Source organism: Triticum dicoccoides, chromosome 5A (assembly GCF_002162155.2).
Source record: "Triticum dicoccoides isolate Atlit2015 ecotype Zavitan chromosome 5A, WEW_v2.0, whole genome shotgun sequence".
NCBI classification, from domain to species: Eukaryota; Viridiplantae; Streptophyta; class Magnoliopsida; order Poales; family Poaceae; genus Triticum; species Triticum dicoccoides.
The window spans coordinates 301,640,160-301,657,459 of NC_041388.1; positions in this window are offsets into that span (position 1 = coordinate 301,640,160).

Sequence of the window (17,300 nt, forward strand, 5' to 3'; positions counted from 1 at the left end):
GACGGCGTCACTGATAACCCATAAGTATAGGGGGGTCTCCAGGGGGGCCACGAGGTAGGCGGCGCGCCCTCCACCCTCGTGAGAAGGGTGTGGGCCCCTCGTCTTCATCTTTGGCGAGGATTTTTTATTATTTATTGTAAGATATTCCGTGGAGTTCCAGGTCATTCCGAGAACTTTTGTTTTCTGCACATAAAACAACATCATGGCAATTCTGCTGAAAACAGCGTCAGTCCGGGTGAGTTCCATTCAAATCATACAAGTTAGAGTCCAAAACAAGGGCAAAAGTGTTTGGAAAAGTAGATACGTTGGAGACGTATCAACTCCCCCAAGCTTAAACCTTCGCTTGTCCTCAAGCCATTCAGTTGACAAACTGAAAGAAATAAAGAAAAACTTTTACAAACTCTATTTGCTCTTGTTGTTGTAAATATGTCAAGCTAGCATTCAAGTTTTCAGCAAAGATTAGAACTAAACACATTTGCAATAATTCTCAGGTCTCGTGATTACCCATATCAATAGCATAATCAACTAACAAGCCATAATAATAAATCTTGGATGACAACACTTTCTCAAAACAATCATAATATGATATAACAAGATGGTATCTCGCTAGCCCTTTCTAAGACCGCAAAACATAAATGCAGAGCGCCTTTAAAGATCAAGGACTGACTAGACATTGTAATTCATGGTAAAAGAGATCCAATCATAGTCACACCCAATATAAATTAACAGTAATGAATGCAAATGACAGTTGCGCTCTCCAGCTAGTGTTTTTTAATAAGAGGGTGATGACTCAACATAAAAGTAAATAGATAGGCCCTTCGCAGAGGGAAGCAGGGATTTGTAGAGGTGCCAGAGCTCGGTTTGGAAATAGAGGTGAATAACATTTTGAGCGGTATACTTTCATTGTCAACATACCAACCAAGAGATGGTGATATCTTCCATGCTACACACATTATAGGCGGTTCCCAAACAGAATGGTAAAGTTTATACTCCCCCTCCACCAACAAACATCAATCCATGGCCTGCTCGAAACAACGAGTGCCTCCAACATACATCAGGTCCCACGGGGAGTTTTGTTTGTAATTATTTTTGATTTAGTTTGCATAAAGCATGGGACTGGGCATCCCGGTGACCAGCCCTTTATCTCGTCCGTGAGGAGTGGAGTCCACTCCTCTTGAGAATAACCTACCTAACATGGAAGATACAGACAACCCTAGTTGGTACATGAGCTATTCGAGCATACAAAACAGGATGATTATTTGAAGGTTTAGAGTTTGGCACATACAAATTTACTTGGAACGGCAGGTACATACCGCATATATGAAGGTATAGTGGACTCATGTGGAATAACTTTGGGGTTTAAGGAGTTTGGATGCACAAGCAGTATTCCTGCTTAGTACAGGTGAAGGCTAGCAAAAGACTGGGAAGCGACCAACTAGAGAGCGACAACAGTCATGTATATGCATTAAAATTAATAAACATTGGATGCAAGCATGAGTAGGATATAATCCACCATGAACATAAATATCGTGAAGGCTATGTTGATTTGTTTCAACTACATGCGTGAACATGTGCCAAGTCAAGTCACTTAAATCATTCAGAGGAGGATGCCACCCTATCATACCACATCATAACCATTTTAATAGCATGTTGGCACGCAAAGTAAACCATTATAACTCATAGCTAATCAAGCATGGCATAAGCAACTATGATCTCTAATTGTCATTGCAAACATGTTTATTCATAACGAGCTAAATCAAGAACGATGAACTCATCATATTTACAAAAACAAAAGAGGTCGAGTTCGTACCAGCTTTTCTCATCTCAGTCAGTCCATCATATATCATCATAATTGCCTTTCACTTGCACGACCGAACGATGTGAATAATAATAATAGTGCATGTGCATCGGACTAAGCTGGAATCTGCAGGCATTCAATAAACAGGAGAAGACAAGGAAATATGGGCTCTTCTGTCAGATAAACAATAATTCATATAAGAGCCATTTCAACAATTTGATCATGGTCTTCTCCTACTGAACCCCAAAGAAGGAAAAGAAATAAAACTATTTACACGGGAAAGCTCCCAACAAGCAAAAGAAGAACAGGAAATACTTTTGGGTTTTCTTTTTAATTACTACTACAAGCATGGAAAGTAAATTAATTAAAAGCTACAACTAATTTTTTTTGTTTTTATTAAGGTTTATTAAACACACAAGAAGAAAGCATAAAGAGGAAAATAAACTAGCATGGATGATACAATGAAAAAGTATGAGCACCGACATCTTGCAATGAGTGTGTGTGAACATAAATGTAATATCAGTGGGAAATACGTACTCCCCCAAGCTTAGGATTTTGGCCTAAGTTGGTCTATGGCCACGGCTGGCCTGGCTAATATCCATAATAATAGTTGTTGGGGTCGTACTGCGATGAGGAAGAAGAAGGCTCCGATTGCCACTGGCTGGCAATCATCTCCGGATCCCACTGATAGTTAGACTGTCGTGAAGGATCAAATTGTGGTTCCGGTTCTGGCTCCTCGGCTGGTGCAGGGTTCCGGTAGGCATGTATAGCCGTCAACGGAACAAGGTACTTGCCTACAGTCAAATCAAACAAAGTAGGAGCAGGCATGGTAATAGTCTCAGGATGATGTTTATTAAAGAACAATTGATATTTAAGCTCTCCTGCCCTATTCTTAACAATAAAATCATGTGCCACCATACTTTTATAATCTAAATAAACACAGGGTAGCACTTTTTCTTCCTTCACAGCATGCCTAATAGCTATGTTAAAATGTGCAGCTAGGCGTGTAGCATAGATGCCTCCAAAGATGGGACCCTTAGTACAGTTCATACTTAACCGTCTAGCAATAATGCCACCCATACTAAAAGTGTTATCACTGTATAAACCTTGGAGCAGAATAATTATATCAGGGATACTAAGGTTTCCACAATTTTCGCGTCCAATTAAGCAACGACTAGCAAATAATGCAAAGTAACGTAAAACAGGAAAATGTATGCTAGTGATTCGTGCATCGGAAACCTTCCTAGTTTCCCCTACAGTAATAGTATTAATAAATCCCTCCACATCATCATGATGTGGTTCTTCTGTCTTGTCCCCAAAAGGGACTAAACAAATCTGAGAGAAATCATAAAGTGACATCTCCTTATGCTCATCATATAAATGAAACTCCACCGTAGGTGGTGAGTTCCTAGAATGAAAATGAAAGTTTTGCACAAAGGTATTTGTGAGTAAGAGATACTGATCGCATTGGTCGTGGAGGAAAGCGGTGAGGCCTGCATTATGAGCCAATTCATGAAAATCTTCGTAAATCCCGGCTGCTCTCAAGAAATCCTTGGAAGGCCATTGACACGCCCGAACCTCTGTGGTGCGCGGCAAATTATACTTAGGCTTCGGTGCCTTTTCCTTCGAGCTTTGGCTCGATGAGCCCCTCAATAATCTCCTCATCATTTTCTGAGAAATTCTGAAAAATTTTAGTAACTTGAAAATAAAAGTAAACCAAACTCAATAATATTGATAGCAACTACTCCTACAAGTGCCTAGAGCCTATATCATGCATCAAAACTACTTTTGACCATATAAATTTGACATGCAAGCTCAAGAACAGGGTCACCTAAGCAACATAAATTTGCAATGAATAAAGCACTAGAACAAAAACTAATTGGACCAATGGAGGAGTCACATACCAAGGAACAATCTCCCCGAGCAGTTTTGTGAGAGGTGCGTTGAGCAAGGAGATCAAAAATGGCAGCAAAGTGAGCTTGGACTCGGGTTTGAGTTGGTTTTTCGTGTTTGGGGGAGGAAGATGAAGTGTGTGGCTGAAAGAATAAGTGGAGGACGACCACCATGGGCCCACGAGGCAGGGGGGCGCGCCCTAGGAGGGTGGGCGCGCCCTCCACCCTCGTGGCAAGGTGGTTGGCCCCCCTGGTGTGTATTTTGTTCCATAATTCCTCAAATATTCTATAAAAAATCATATTTAATTTTCCGGGCATTTGGAGAACTTTTATGTTCGAGGTATTTTTATATTGCATGGATAATCAGATAACAGACAGAATATTATTTATTTTCACTTTATTTCAACTAAATAACAGAAAGTATAGAGAGGGTACAAAAGGTTGTGCTTCTAGTTTCATCCATCTCATGATCATCAAAAGGAATCCACAACAAGGTTGATCAAGTTTTGTTAACAAACTCATTCCGATTAACATGAAACCGGAGAAATTTCGAATAACACTAGGTTACCTCAACGGGGATATGCACATCCCCAATAATAAGTATATCATATTTCTTCTTGACAGTAGGAAGAGGAAATTCAAAACCTCCAAATATAATCGATGGAATTTTTCTGATAGAATTGATGCTATGAACTTGAGGTTGTTTCCTCGAAAAATGTACCGTATGCTCATTACCATTAACATGAAAAGTGACATTGCCTTTGTTGCAATCAATAACAGCCCCTCCAGTATTAAGAAAAGGTCTTCCAAGAATAATAGACATACTATCGTCCTCAGGAATATCAAGAATAACAAAGTCCGTTAAAATAGTAACGTTTGCAACCACAACAGGCACATCCTCACAAATACCGATAGGTATAGCAGTTGATTTATCAGCCATTTGTAAAGATATTTCATTAGGTGTCAACTTATTCAAATCAAGTCTACGATATAAAGAGAGAGGCATAACACTAACACCGGCTCCAAGATCACATAAACCAGTTTTAACATAATTTCTTTTAATGGAGCATGGTATAGTAGGTACTCCTGGATTAATGGCTCCTGAAAATGAACCAGCACTAATGATGAGAGATCTCGCTACTTTTATATCCTTAAAATATTTCTGTTAATGGAGCATGGTATAGTAGGTACTCCTGGATTACTAAATTAAATGATATAGCAGGTTCAATTTCTACATCATTATCATTACTAGGTTGAGCATCATTATGAACATCAACATTAACATTTTCATTAGGTTCATGTTCATTTCCATATTGTGTTTCAGCATCAGACATAGAGATATCATTTGGATTATCAGGTGGTTCAGCAATAGGTTCACTAGAAGTTTGCACAATTCTATCATTTTTCTTTTTCTTCCTTTTAGAAGAACTAGGTGCATCAATATTATTTCTCTGAGAATCTTTCTCAATTCTCTTAGGGTGTCCTTCAGGATACAAAGGTTCCTGAGTCATTCTACCAGTTATACTAGCCACTTTAACAGCATAATCATTTTTCTTACTATTCATCTCATTGAGCAATTCCTTTTGAGCTTTAAGTACTTGTTCTACTTGAGTGGTAACCATAGAGGCATGTTTGCTAACAAGTTTAAGTTCACCTCTAATATTAGCCATATAATCACCCAAGTATTTAATCATATCAGCATCCTGTTTTAATTGTCTACCAAAATAAGCATTAAGTCTTCTTGTTTAAACATAAAATTATCAAACTCATCCAAGCATTGACTAGCAATTTTAGCTGGAGTTATTTCAGCTTTATCATATCTATAGAGAGAATTTACCTTTACTACCTGTGTCGGGTTATCAGGGTCTGGAGGTTCTTCAATAAATAAAGGATTAAAATCATATGTTTCTTCAACAGGCGGTAAATTAAGACCATGTATTTCTTCAATAGGAGGTAAATTCTTAACATCTTCAGCTTTAATACCTTTTTCTTTCATAGATTTCTTTGCCTTTTGCATATCTTCAGGACTGAGAAATAGAATACCTCTCTTCTTCGGAGTTGATTTAGGAATAGGATCATTAATTGGAGCGGGAGCTGGCTCCGGAGGTGTCCAATTATTTTCATTTGTCAACATATTATTCAATAAGATTTCAGCTTCATCTAGTGTTCTTTCCCTGAAAAGAGAACCAGCACAACTATCCATGTAATCTCTAGAAGCAACGGTTAGTCCATTATAAAAGATATCAAGTATTTCATTTTTCTTAAGAGGATGATCAGGCAAAGCATTAAGTAACTTGATAAGCCTCCCCCAAGCTTGTGGGAGACTCTCTTCTTTAATTTGCACAAAGTTGTATGTTTCCTTTAAAGCAGCTCATTTCTTATGAGCAGGGAAATATTTAGCAGAGAAGTAATAGATCATATCCTGGGGACTACGCACACAACCAAGATCAAGAGAATTAAACCATATCTTAGCATCACCCTTTAATGAGAACAGAAATATTTTAAGGATATAAAAGTAGCGAGATCTCTCATCATTAGTGTTGTAGCACATCTTACTAAATTAATCTGATCCTTTTCATGGCTTTGAGATCATGGTGAGAGCGTGAGCTAGGGGGAGGAGAGATCTTCGTGTGCACCCCAGAGTTTGAACCTCAAGGGTTTTGTCGGAAGCCGAAATCCGACATAGTAGTGTTCATCAGTATCATGCATGAATGAGTTCTGAAGATCGAATTTTATTCCTTTTTCTTGTCGGTTTGACCTCACAATGTGTCGGAGTAATGGGCCACGGGTAAGACAACCCGAGTCCCATAACCTTTCAAGACATCAGGGCAGGCTGCACCCCTCAAGACCCCAGGACAAAGAGCCGCCTCCTGAGGAGTCGACGGCAAGGCGGCCGACTGCCCGCTCATGACCGAGTCCCGGGGACGACTTCCAGAGAAGCCGGCTTTGGGGAGTCGTCCTGCGACTCCAACAAACCCCATGACCTCATCAAAGGGGATGAGGCAGGGGCGTGGCTATAGCAAAGCCCACCCCGCCCCTCACCAAGGGCAGGCATGGCCACAACACGCCGTACACCAGAAGATCTCCGTGCGGCGTGGCACTGTTGCCATGCCGGCCCTAACATCAGCACCGTAGGGCCGAATCCTGCACCCACGACGGCTTGTCTGTACGGCCTGGAGGCAGCAGGGCCCACCAGTCAGTGAGACCTCGGGAGACGGCGGGAGAACCACTAGTCGGACCCGTCAGGAGTCGGCCCGGGGGAGTTGGCCGAGCCCTCCCCCGGGGCCCACGCGCCATTAATCAAGATGAGATGGGGAGTGGCAACAGTGATCGCCCGCCAGGCGGCGGGACTGTTGCCACGACCTCATGATCAAGCCCGCGTCATCAGAAGTATGGCTACAGTAATCAGCAGCTGGCAAGACCCGCCCGCGGCGGACGCGGCCTGTCGGCTCCGTACCCGGCCAGTCGGCGGGCCTCGGCGGTCAGCAGAGAAGACGGAGGCCAGAGACACTGATGGCTGGGCTCGCGCCCAGCCGGATTACCATTGTACCCCTGGGGGGTAGGCCTATATAAACCCCCCAGGGCACCCATGCAAAGGGTTGGAACCGATTAGCTCTAGACCAAACCATATAGGAGGGAGAGAGCTGGTCTTGCCCTCTCCCACCACCAGAAAACAGCTCAAGGAGCAACCGTGTAAGCACTTTGCCATAGTGATCATGCAGAGACCCCGCAGAGCAGCATTAGGGGTATTATCTCCCCGGAGAGCCCCGGAGCTGGGTAAGATTCGCCGGCGTGCATGTCTTCGCCTCATCCCGTTTCCAGGCACCGGCGATGTTCTACTTGCCCCCACCATGATAAGCCATCTGTTGGCATATGTCGCACCAAACCCCCGACACAATGCAAAATCAATAAAGCGAAGGAAACTGGTAAGGCATTGCATGATGGTGGTCCTTTCGAGCAACTGAAATGGAGGGTCTCTACAGATTCTACTCCGCCATCCTCCCAACAAGATTCGCAAGACAACGCAAGGATAGACATCCAACGTAGCTGTGTACATGATGAGCACATCTCCCCTACTCCACAATCACAGGTGTTTGCTCTAACTTGGCACTATTATATGTGGTTGCATATTGCGTATGATGTCTAGCTTGTATTGCTTCTAACTTTGTTGAATTGCATCTGCTTACTTTACACATCATGCCTGTGAATATGACATGTTTTCCTGTTTCTAGAACATATTATATCTCAGCACACCATGTTCTTGCATATCCCGCATCAGTCACTTATGATGAGGCACCTTTAAGTCGCCACTGTGATATTCGTTGCGTCTTGCATATGGTTGAAGGAAACATGCCCTAGAGGCAATAATAAAGTTATTATTTATTTCCTTATATCATGATAAATGTTTATTATTCATGCTAGAATTGTATTAACTGGAAACATAATACATGTGTGAATACATAGACAAACAAAGTGTCACTAGTATGCCTCTACTTGACTAGCTCGTTGATCAAAGATGGTTATGTTTACTAGCCATAGACATGAGTTGTCATTTGATTAACGGGATCACATCATTAGGAGAATGATGTGATTGACTTGACCCATTTGTTAGCTTAGCAGTTGATCATTTAGTATGTTGCTATTGCTTTCTTCATGAATTATACATGTTCCTATGACTATGAGATTATGCAACTCCCGTTTACCGGAGGAACACTTTGTGTGCTACCAAATGTCACAACGTAGCTGGGTGATTATAAAGGTGCTGTACAGGTGTCTCCAAAGGTACTTGTTGAGTTGTGTATTTCGAGATTAGGATTTGTCACTCCAATTGTCGGAGAGGTATCTCTGGGCCCTCTCGGTAATGCACATCACTATAAAGCCTTGCAAGCAATGTGACTAATGAGTTAGTTGTGGGATGATGCATTACAGAATGAGTAAAGAGACTTTCCGGTAACGAGATTGAACTAGGTATTGAGATACCAATGATCGAATCTCGGGCAAGTAACATACCGATGAGAAAGGGAACAAAGTATGTTGTTATGCGGTTTGACCGATAAAGATCTTCGTAGAATATGTAGGATCCAATATGAGCATCCAGGTTCTGCTAATGGTTATTGACCGGAGACGTGTCTCGGTCATGTCTACATAGTTCTCAAACCCGTAGGGTTCGCACGCTTAAAGTTTGGTGACGATCGGTATTATGAGTTTTTGTGTTTTGATGTACCGAAGGTAGTTCGGAGTCCCAGATATGATCACGGACATGACGAGGAGTCTTGAAATGGTCGAGACATAAAGATCGATATATTGGACGACTATATTCGGACACCGGAAGTGTTTCGAATGGTTTCGGATAAAAACCGGAGTATCGGGGGGTTACCGGAACCCCCCAGGGAGTTAATTGGGCCTCATGGGCCTTAGTGGGAGAAGAGGAGGGGCGGCCAGGGCAGCCGCGCGCCCCCTCCCCCTCTAGTCCGAATTGGACAAGGAGGGGGGTGTTTCCCCCCTTTTTCCTTCTCCTCCTCTCTCCCTTCCTTTCCTCTCCTACTCCAACAAGGAAAAAGGATGAGTCCTTCTCCCGGTGGGAGTAGGACTCCCTCCCTAGCGCGCCCTCCTCCTGGCCGGCCACCTCCCCCCTTTCTCCTTTATATACAGGGGCAGGGGGCACCCTAGGACACACAAGTTGATCTGTTGATCTATTCCAGCCGTGTGCGGTGCCCCCCTCCACCAAATTCCACCTCGGTTATATCGTAGCGGTGCTTAGGCAAAGCCCTGCGTCGGTAGCAACATCATCACCGTCATCACGCCGTCGTGCTGACGAAACTCTCCCGTGAAGCTCTGCTGGATCGGAGTTCGTGGGACGTCATCGAGCTGAACGTGTGCTGAACTTGGAGGTGCCGTATGTTTGGTACTTGGATCGGTCGGATCATGAAGACGTACGACTACATCAACCGTGTTGTGCTAAAGCTTCCGCTTTTGGTCTACGAGGGTATGTGGACACACTCTTCCCTCTCGTTGCTATGCATCACCATCATCCTGAGTGTGCGTAGGAATTTTTTTGAAATTACTTCGTTCCCCAACAGTGGCATCAGAGCCTGGTTTTATGCGTAGATGTTATATGCACGAGTAGAACACAAAGTGAGTTGTGGGTGATACAAGTCATACTGCTTACCAGCATGTCACACTTTGGTTCGGCGGTATTGTTGTATGAAGCAGCCCAGATCGACATTACGCGTATGCTTACGCGAGACTGGTTCTACCAACGTGCTTTGCACATAGGTGGCTGGCGAGTGTCAGTTTCTCCAACTTTAGTTGAACCGAGTGTGACTACGCCCGGTCCTTGAGAAGGTTAAAATAGTACTAACTTGACAAACTATCGTTGTGGTTTTGATGTGTAGGTAAGAACGGTTCTTGCTAAGCCCGTAGCAACCACGTAAAACTTGCAACAACAAAGTAGAGGACGTCTAACTTGTTTTTGCAGGGCATGTTGTGATGTGATATGGTCAAGGCATGATGCTATATTGTATGAGATGATCATGTTTTGTAACCGAGTTATCGGCAACTGGCAGGAGCCATATGGTTGTCGCTTTATTGTATGCAATGCAATCGCCCTGTAATTTCTTTACTTTATCACTAAGAGGTAGCGATAGTCATAGAAGCAATAGTTGGCGAGACGACAACGATGCTACGATGGAGATCAAGGTGTCGCACCGGTGACAATGGTGATCATGACGGTGCTTCAAAGATGGAGATCACAAGCACAATATGATGATGGCCATATCATATCACTTATATTGATTGCATGTGATGTTTATCTTGTATGCATCTTATTTTGCTTTGATTGACGGTAGCATTAAAAGATGATCTCTCACTAAATTTCAAGATAAAAGTGTTCTCCCTGAGTATGCACCGTTGCCAAAGTTCGTTGTGCTGAGACACCACATGATGATCGGGTGCGATAAGCTCTACGTTCATCTACAACGGGTGCAAGCCAGTTTTGCACATGCAGAATACTCGGGTTAAACTTGATGAGCCTAGCATATGCAGATATGGCCTCGGAACACTAAGACCGAAAGGTCGAGCGTGAATCATATAGTAGATATGATCAACATAGTGATGTTCACCATTGAAAACTACTCCATCTCACATGATGATTGGACATGGTTTAGTTGATTTGGATCATGTGATCACTTAGATGATTAGAGGGATGTCTATCTAATTGGGAGTTCTTAAGTAATATGATTAATTGAACTTAAATTTATCATGAACTTAGTACCTGATAGTATTTTTCTTGTCTATGTTGATTGTAGATAGATGGCCCGTGTTGTTATTCCGTTGAATTTTAATGCGTTCCTTGAGAAAGCAAAGTTGAAAGATGATGGTAGCCATTACACTGACTAGGTCCGTAACTTGAGGATTATCCTCATTGCTGCATAGAAGAATTACATCCTAGAAGCACCGCTGGGTGACAGGCCTGCTGCAGATGCTGCTGATGACATTAAGAACGTCTGGCAGAGTAAAGCTGATGACTACTTGATAGTTCAGTGTGCCATGCTTACGTCTTAGAACCGGTACTTCAACGATGTTTTGAACGTCATGGAGCATATGAGATGTTCCAGGAGTTGAAGTTAATATTTCAAGAAAATGCCCGGATTGAGAGATATGAAGTCTCCAATAAGTTCTATAGCTGCAAGATGGAGGAGAATAGTTCTGTCAGTAAACATATACTCAAAATGTTTGGGTATAATAATCACTTGACTCAACTGGGAGTTAATCTTCCTGTTGATAGTGTCATTGACAGAGTTCTTCAATCGCTGCCACCAAGCTACAAGAGCTTTGTGATGAACTATAATATGCAAGGGATGAATAAGACAATTCCCGAGCTCTTCGCAATGCTAAAGGCAGCGGAGGTAGAAATCAAGAAGGAGCATCAAGTGTTGATGGTCAACAAGACCACCAGTTTCAAGAAAAAGGGTAAAGGGAAGAAGAAGGGGAACATCAAGATGAACAGCAAACTAGTTGCTGCTCAGGAGAACAAACCCAAGTCTGGACCTAAGCCTGAGACTGGGTGCTTCTACTGCAAACAGACTGGTCACTAGAAGCGGAACTGCCCATAGTATTTGGCGCATAAGAAGGATAGCAAGGTGAATGAAGGTATATGTGATAGACATGTTATTGATGTGTACCTTACCAGAGCTCGCAGTAGCACCTGGGTATTTGATACTGGTTTTGTTGCTAATATTTGCAACTCGAAACAGGACTACGGATTAAGCAAAGACTGGCTAAGGACGAGGTGACGATGCGCGTGGGAAATGGTTCCAAAGTCGATGTGATTGTCGTCGGCACGCTACCTCTACATCTACCTTCGGGATTAGTTTTAGACCTAAATTCTGTTATTTGGTGCCAGCGTTAAGCATGAACCTTATATCTGGATCTTGTTTGATGCGAGACGGTTATTCATTTAAATATGAGAATAAAGGTTATTCTATTTATATGAGTAATATCTTTTATGGTCATGCACCCTTGAAGAATGGTCTATTTTTGTTGAATCTCGATAGTAGTGATACACATATTCATAATGTTGAAGCCAAAAGATGCAGAGTTGATAATGATAATGCAACTTATTTGTGGCACAGCCGTTTGGGTCATACTGGTGTAAAGTGCATGAAGAAACTCCATATTGATGGACTTTTGGAATCACTTGATTATGAATCACTTGGTACTTGTGAACCATGCCTTATGGGCAAGATGACTAAGACGTCATTCTCCGAAACAATGGAGCGAGCAACAGATTTGTTGGAGATCATACATACTGATGTATGTGGTCCAATGAATATTGAGGCTCGTAGCGGGTATCGTTATTTTCTCACCTTCACAGATGATTTGAGCAAATATGGGTATATCTACTTAATGAAACATAAGTCTGAAACATTTGAAAAGTTCAAAGAATTTCATAGTGAAGTGGAAAATCATCGTAACAAGAAAATAAAGTATCTACAATCTGATCGTGGAGGAGAATATTTGAGTTATGAGTTTGGTCTACATTTGAAACAATGCGGAATAGTTTCGCAACTTACGCCACCTGGAACACCGCAGCGTAATGGTGTGTTCGAACGTCGTAATCATACTTTACTAGATATGGTGCGATCTATGATGTCTCTTACTGATTTATCGTTATCGTTTTGGGGTTATGCTTTAGAGACGGCTGCATTCACGTTGAATAGGGCACCATCAAAATCCTTTGAGACGACACCTTATGAACTATGGTTTGGCAAGAAACCAAAGTTGTCGTTTCTTAAAGTTTGGGGTTGCGATGCTTATGTGAAAAAGCTTCAACCTGATAAGCTCGAACCCAAGTCAGAAAAAAGTGTCTTCATAGGATACCCAAAAGAAACAGTTGGGTACACCTTCTATCACAGATCCGAAGGCAAGACTTTTGTTGCTAAAAATGGATCCTTTCTAGAGAAGGAGTTTCTCTCGAAAGAAGTGAGTGGGAGGAAAGTAGAACTTAATGAGGTAACTATACCTGCTCCCTTATTGGAAAGTAGTTCATCACAGAAACTGGTTCCTGTGACACCTACACCAATTAGTGAGGAAGCTAATGATGATGATCATGAAACTTCAGATCAAGTTACTACCGAACCTCGTAGGTCAACCAGAGTAAGATCCGCACCAGAGTGGTACGGTAATCCTGTTCTAGAGGTCATGTTGCTAGACCATTATGAACCTATGAACTATGAGGAAGCGATGATGAGCCCAGATTCCGCAAAATGGCTTGAGGCCATGAAATCTGAGATGGGATCCATGTATGAGAACAAAGTGTGGACTTTGGTTGACTTGCCCGATGATCGGCAAGCCATCGAGAATAAATGGATCTTCAAGAAGAAGATAGATGCTGATGGTAATGTTACTGTCTACAAAGCTCGACTTGTTGCAAAAGGTTTTCGACCAAGTTCAAGGAGTTGACTACAATGAGACCTTCTCACCCGTAGCGATGCTTAAGTCCGTCCAAATCATGTTAGCTATTGCCGCATTTTATGATTATGAAATTTTGCAAATGGATGTAAAGACTGCATTCCTGAATGGATTTCTGGAAGAAGAGTTGTATATGATGCAATCTGAAGGTTTTATCGATCCAAAAGGTACTAACAAAGTGTGCAAGCTCCAGCGATCCATTTATGGACTGGTGCAAGCTTCTCGGAGTTGGAATAAACGCTTTGATAGTGTGATCAAAGCATATGGTTTTATACAAACTTTTGGAGAAGCCTGTATTTACAAGAAAGTGAGTGGGAGCTCTGTAGCATTTATAATATTATATGTGGATGACATATTGTTGATTGGAAATGATATAGAATTTTTGGATAGCATAAAAGGATACTTGAATAAGAGTTTTTCAATGAAAGACCTCGGTGAAGCTGCTTACATATTGGGCATCAAGATCTATAGAGATAGATCAAGACGCTTAATTGGACTTTCACAAAGCACATACCTTGACAAAGTTTTGAAGAAGTTCAAAATGGATCAGGCAAAGAAAGGGTTCTTTCCTATGTTACAAGGTGTGAAGTTGAGTAAGACTCAATGTCCCGCCACTGCAGAAGATAGAGAGAAAATGAAAGATTTTCCCTATGCTTCATCCATAGGCTCTATCATGTATGCAATGTTGTGTACCAGACCTGATGTCTGCCTTGCTATTAGTTTAGCACGGAGGTACCAAAGTAATCCAGGAGTGGATCACCGGACAGCGGTGAAGAACATCCTGAAGTACCTAAAAAGGACTAAGGATATGTTTCTTGTTTATGGAGGTGAAAAAGAGCTCATCGTAAACGGTTACGTTGATGCAAGCTTTGACACTGATCCGGACGATTCTAAATCGCAAACCAGATACTTGTTTATATTGAACGGTGGAGCTGTCAGTTGGAGTAGTTCTAAACAGAGTGTCATGGTGGGATCTACATGTGAAGCGGAGTACATTGTTGCTCCGGAAGCAGCAAATGAAGGAGTCTAGATGAAGGAATTCATATACGATCTAGGTGTCATACCTAGTGCATCGGGTCCAATGAAAATCTTTTGTGACAATACTGGTGCAATTGCCTTGCCAAAGGAATCCAGATTTCACAAGAGAACCAAGCACATCAAGAGACGCTTCAACTCCATCCGGCATCAAGTCCAGGTAGGAGACATAGAGATTTGCAAGATACATACGGATCTAGATGTTGCAGACCCATTGACTAAGCCTCTTCCACGAGCAAAACATGATCAGCACCAAGGCTCCATGGGTGTTAGAATCATTACTGTGTAATCTAGATTATTGACTCCAGTGCAAGTGGGAGACTGAAGGAAATATGCCCTAGAGGCAATAATAAAGTTATTATTTATTTCCTTATATCATGATAAATGTTTATTATTCATGCTAGAATTGTATTAACCGGAAACATAATACATGTGTGAACACATAGACAAACAAAGTGTCACTAGTATGCCTCTACTTGACTAGCTCGTTGATCAAAGATGGTTATGTTTCCTAGCCATAGACATGAGTTGTCATTTGATTAACAAGATCACATCATTAGGAGAATGATGTGATTGACTTGACCCATTCCGTTAGCTTAGCACTTGATCATTTAGTATGTTGTTATTGCTTTCTTCATGACTTATACATGTTCCTATGACTATGAGATTATGCAACTCCCGTTTACCGAAGGAACACTTTGTGTGCTACCAAATGTCACAACACAACTGGGTGATTATAAAGATGCTCTATAGGTGTCTCCGAAGGTACTTGTTGAGTTGGCATATTTCGAGATTAGGATTTGTCACTCCGATTGTCGGAGAGGTATCTCTGGGCCCTCTCGGCAATGCACATCACTATAAGCCTTGCAAGCAATGTGACTAATGAGTTAGTTGCGGGATGATGCATTACAGAATGAGTAAAGAGACTTTCCAGTAACGAGATTGAACTAGGTATTGAGATACCGACGATCGAATCTCGGGCAAGTAACATACCGATGACAAAGGGAACAACATATGTTGTTATGTGGTTTGACCGATAAAGATCTTCGTAGAATATGTAGGAGCCAATATGAGCATCCAGGTTCCGCCATTGGTTATTGACCGGAGATGTGTCTCGGTCATGTCTACATAGTTCTCAAACCCGTAGGGTCCGCACGCTTAAAGTTTGGTCACGATCGGTATTATGAGTTTTTGTGTTTTGATGTACCGAAGGTAGTTCGGAGTCCCAGATATGATCACGGACATGACGAGGAGTCTCGAAATGGTCGAGACATAAAGATCGATATATTGTACGACTATATTCGGACACAGGAAGTGTACCGAGTGGTTTCGGATAAAAACCGGAGTACCGGGGGGTTTACCGGAACCCCCCGGGGAGTTAATTGGGCCTCATGGGCCTTAGTGGGAGAAGAGGAGGGGCGGCCAGGGCAGCCGCGCGCCCCCTCCCCCTCTAGTCCGAATTGGACAAGGAGGGGGCGGCGGCCCCCTTTTTCCTTCTCCTCCTCTCTCCCTTCCTTCCCTCTCCTACTCCAACAAGGAAAAAGGAGGAATCCTACTCCCGTTGGGAGTAGGACTCCCTCCCTGGCGCGCCCTCCTCCTGGCCGGCTGCCTCCCCCCTTCCTCCTTTATATACGGGGCAAGGGGGCACCCTAGGACACACAAGTTGATGTGTTGATCTATTCCAGCCGTGTGCGGTGCCCCCCTCCACCATATTCCACCTCGGTTATATCGTAGCGGTGCTTAGGCGAAGCCCTGCATCGGTAGCAACATCATCACCGTCATCACGCCGTCGTGCTGATGAAACTCTCCCGTAAAGCTCTGCTGGATCAGAGTTCGTGGGACATCATCGAGCTGAACGTGTGCTGAACTCGGAGGTGACGTACTTTGAAGACGTACGACTACATCAACCACATTGTGCTAACGCTTCCGCTTTCGGTCTACGAGGGTACGTGGACACACTCTCCCCTCTCATTGCTATGCATCATCATGATCCTGAGTGTGTGTAGGAATTTTTGTGAAATTACTACGTTCCCCAACAATGGTTTCTACCATTTATTGCTTCTGGATTGTTGAAACGCTAGACAGTTTGAACTTGGCAGAGTGATATTGGTTGCATCTTTCATATGGTGTCTATCTTGAAGTGCTTCTAACTTGTTGAAATGCCTTCTGCTTAGTTACGACATCATATGTGTAAATATGTCATGTCGTCCTGTTTTTCGTACATATTCCATCCTCATATCATGTGTTTATTCATTGATACGTCTCCAACGTATCTATAATTTTTGATTGCTCCATGCTATATTATCTACTGTTTTGGACATTATTGGGCTTTAGTATCCACTTTTATATTATTTTGGGGACTAACCTATTAACCGGAGCCCAGCCCAGAATTGTTGTTTTTTTGCCTATTTTAGGGTTTCGAAGAAAACGAATATCAAACGAAGTCCAAACGGAATAAAACCTTCAGGAACATTATTTTCTCACCAAACATGATCCAGGAGACTTGGACCCTACATCAAGCAACCAACAGGGGAGCCACGAGGTAGGGGCGTGCCTACCCCCCCCCCCCCAGGCGCGCCCTCCACCCTCATGGGCCTCCTGTT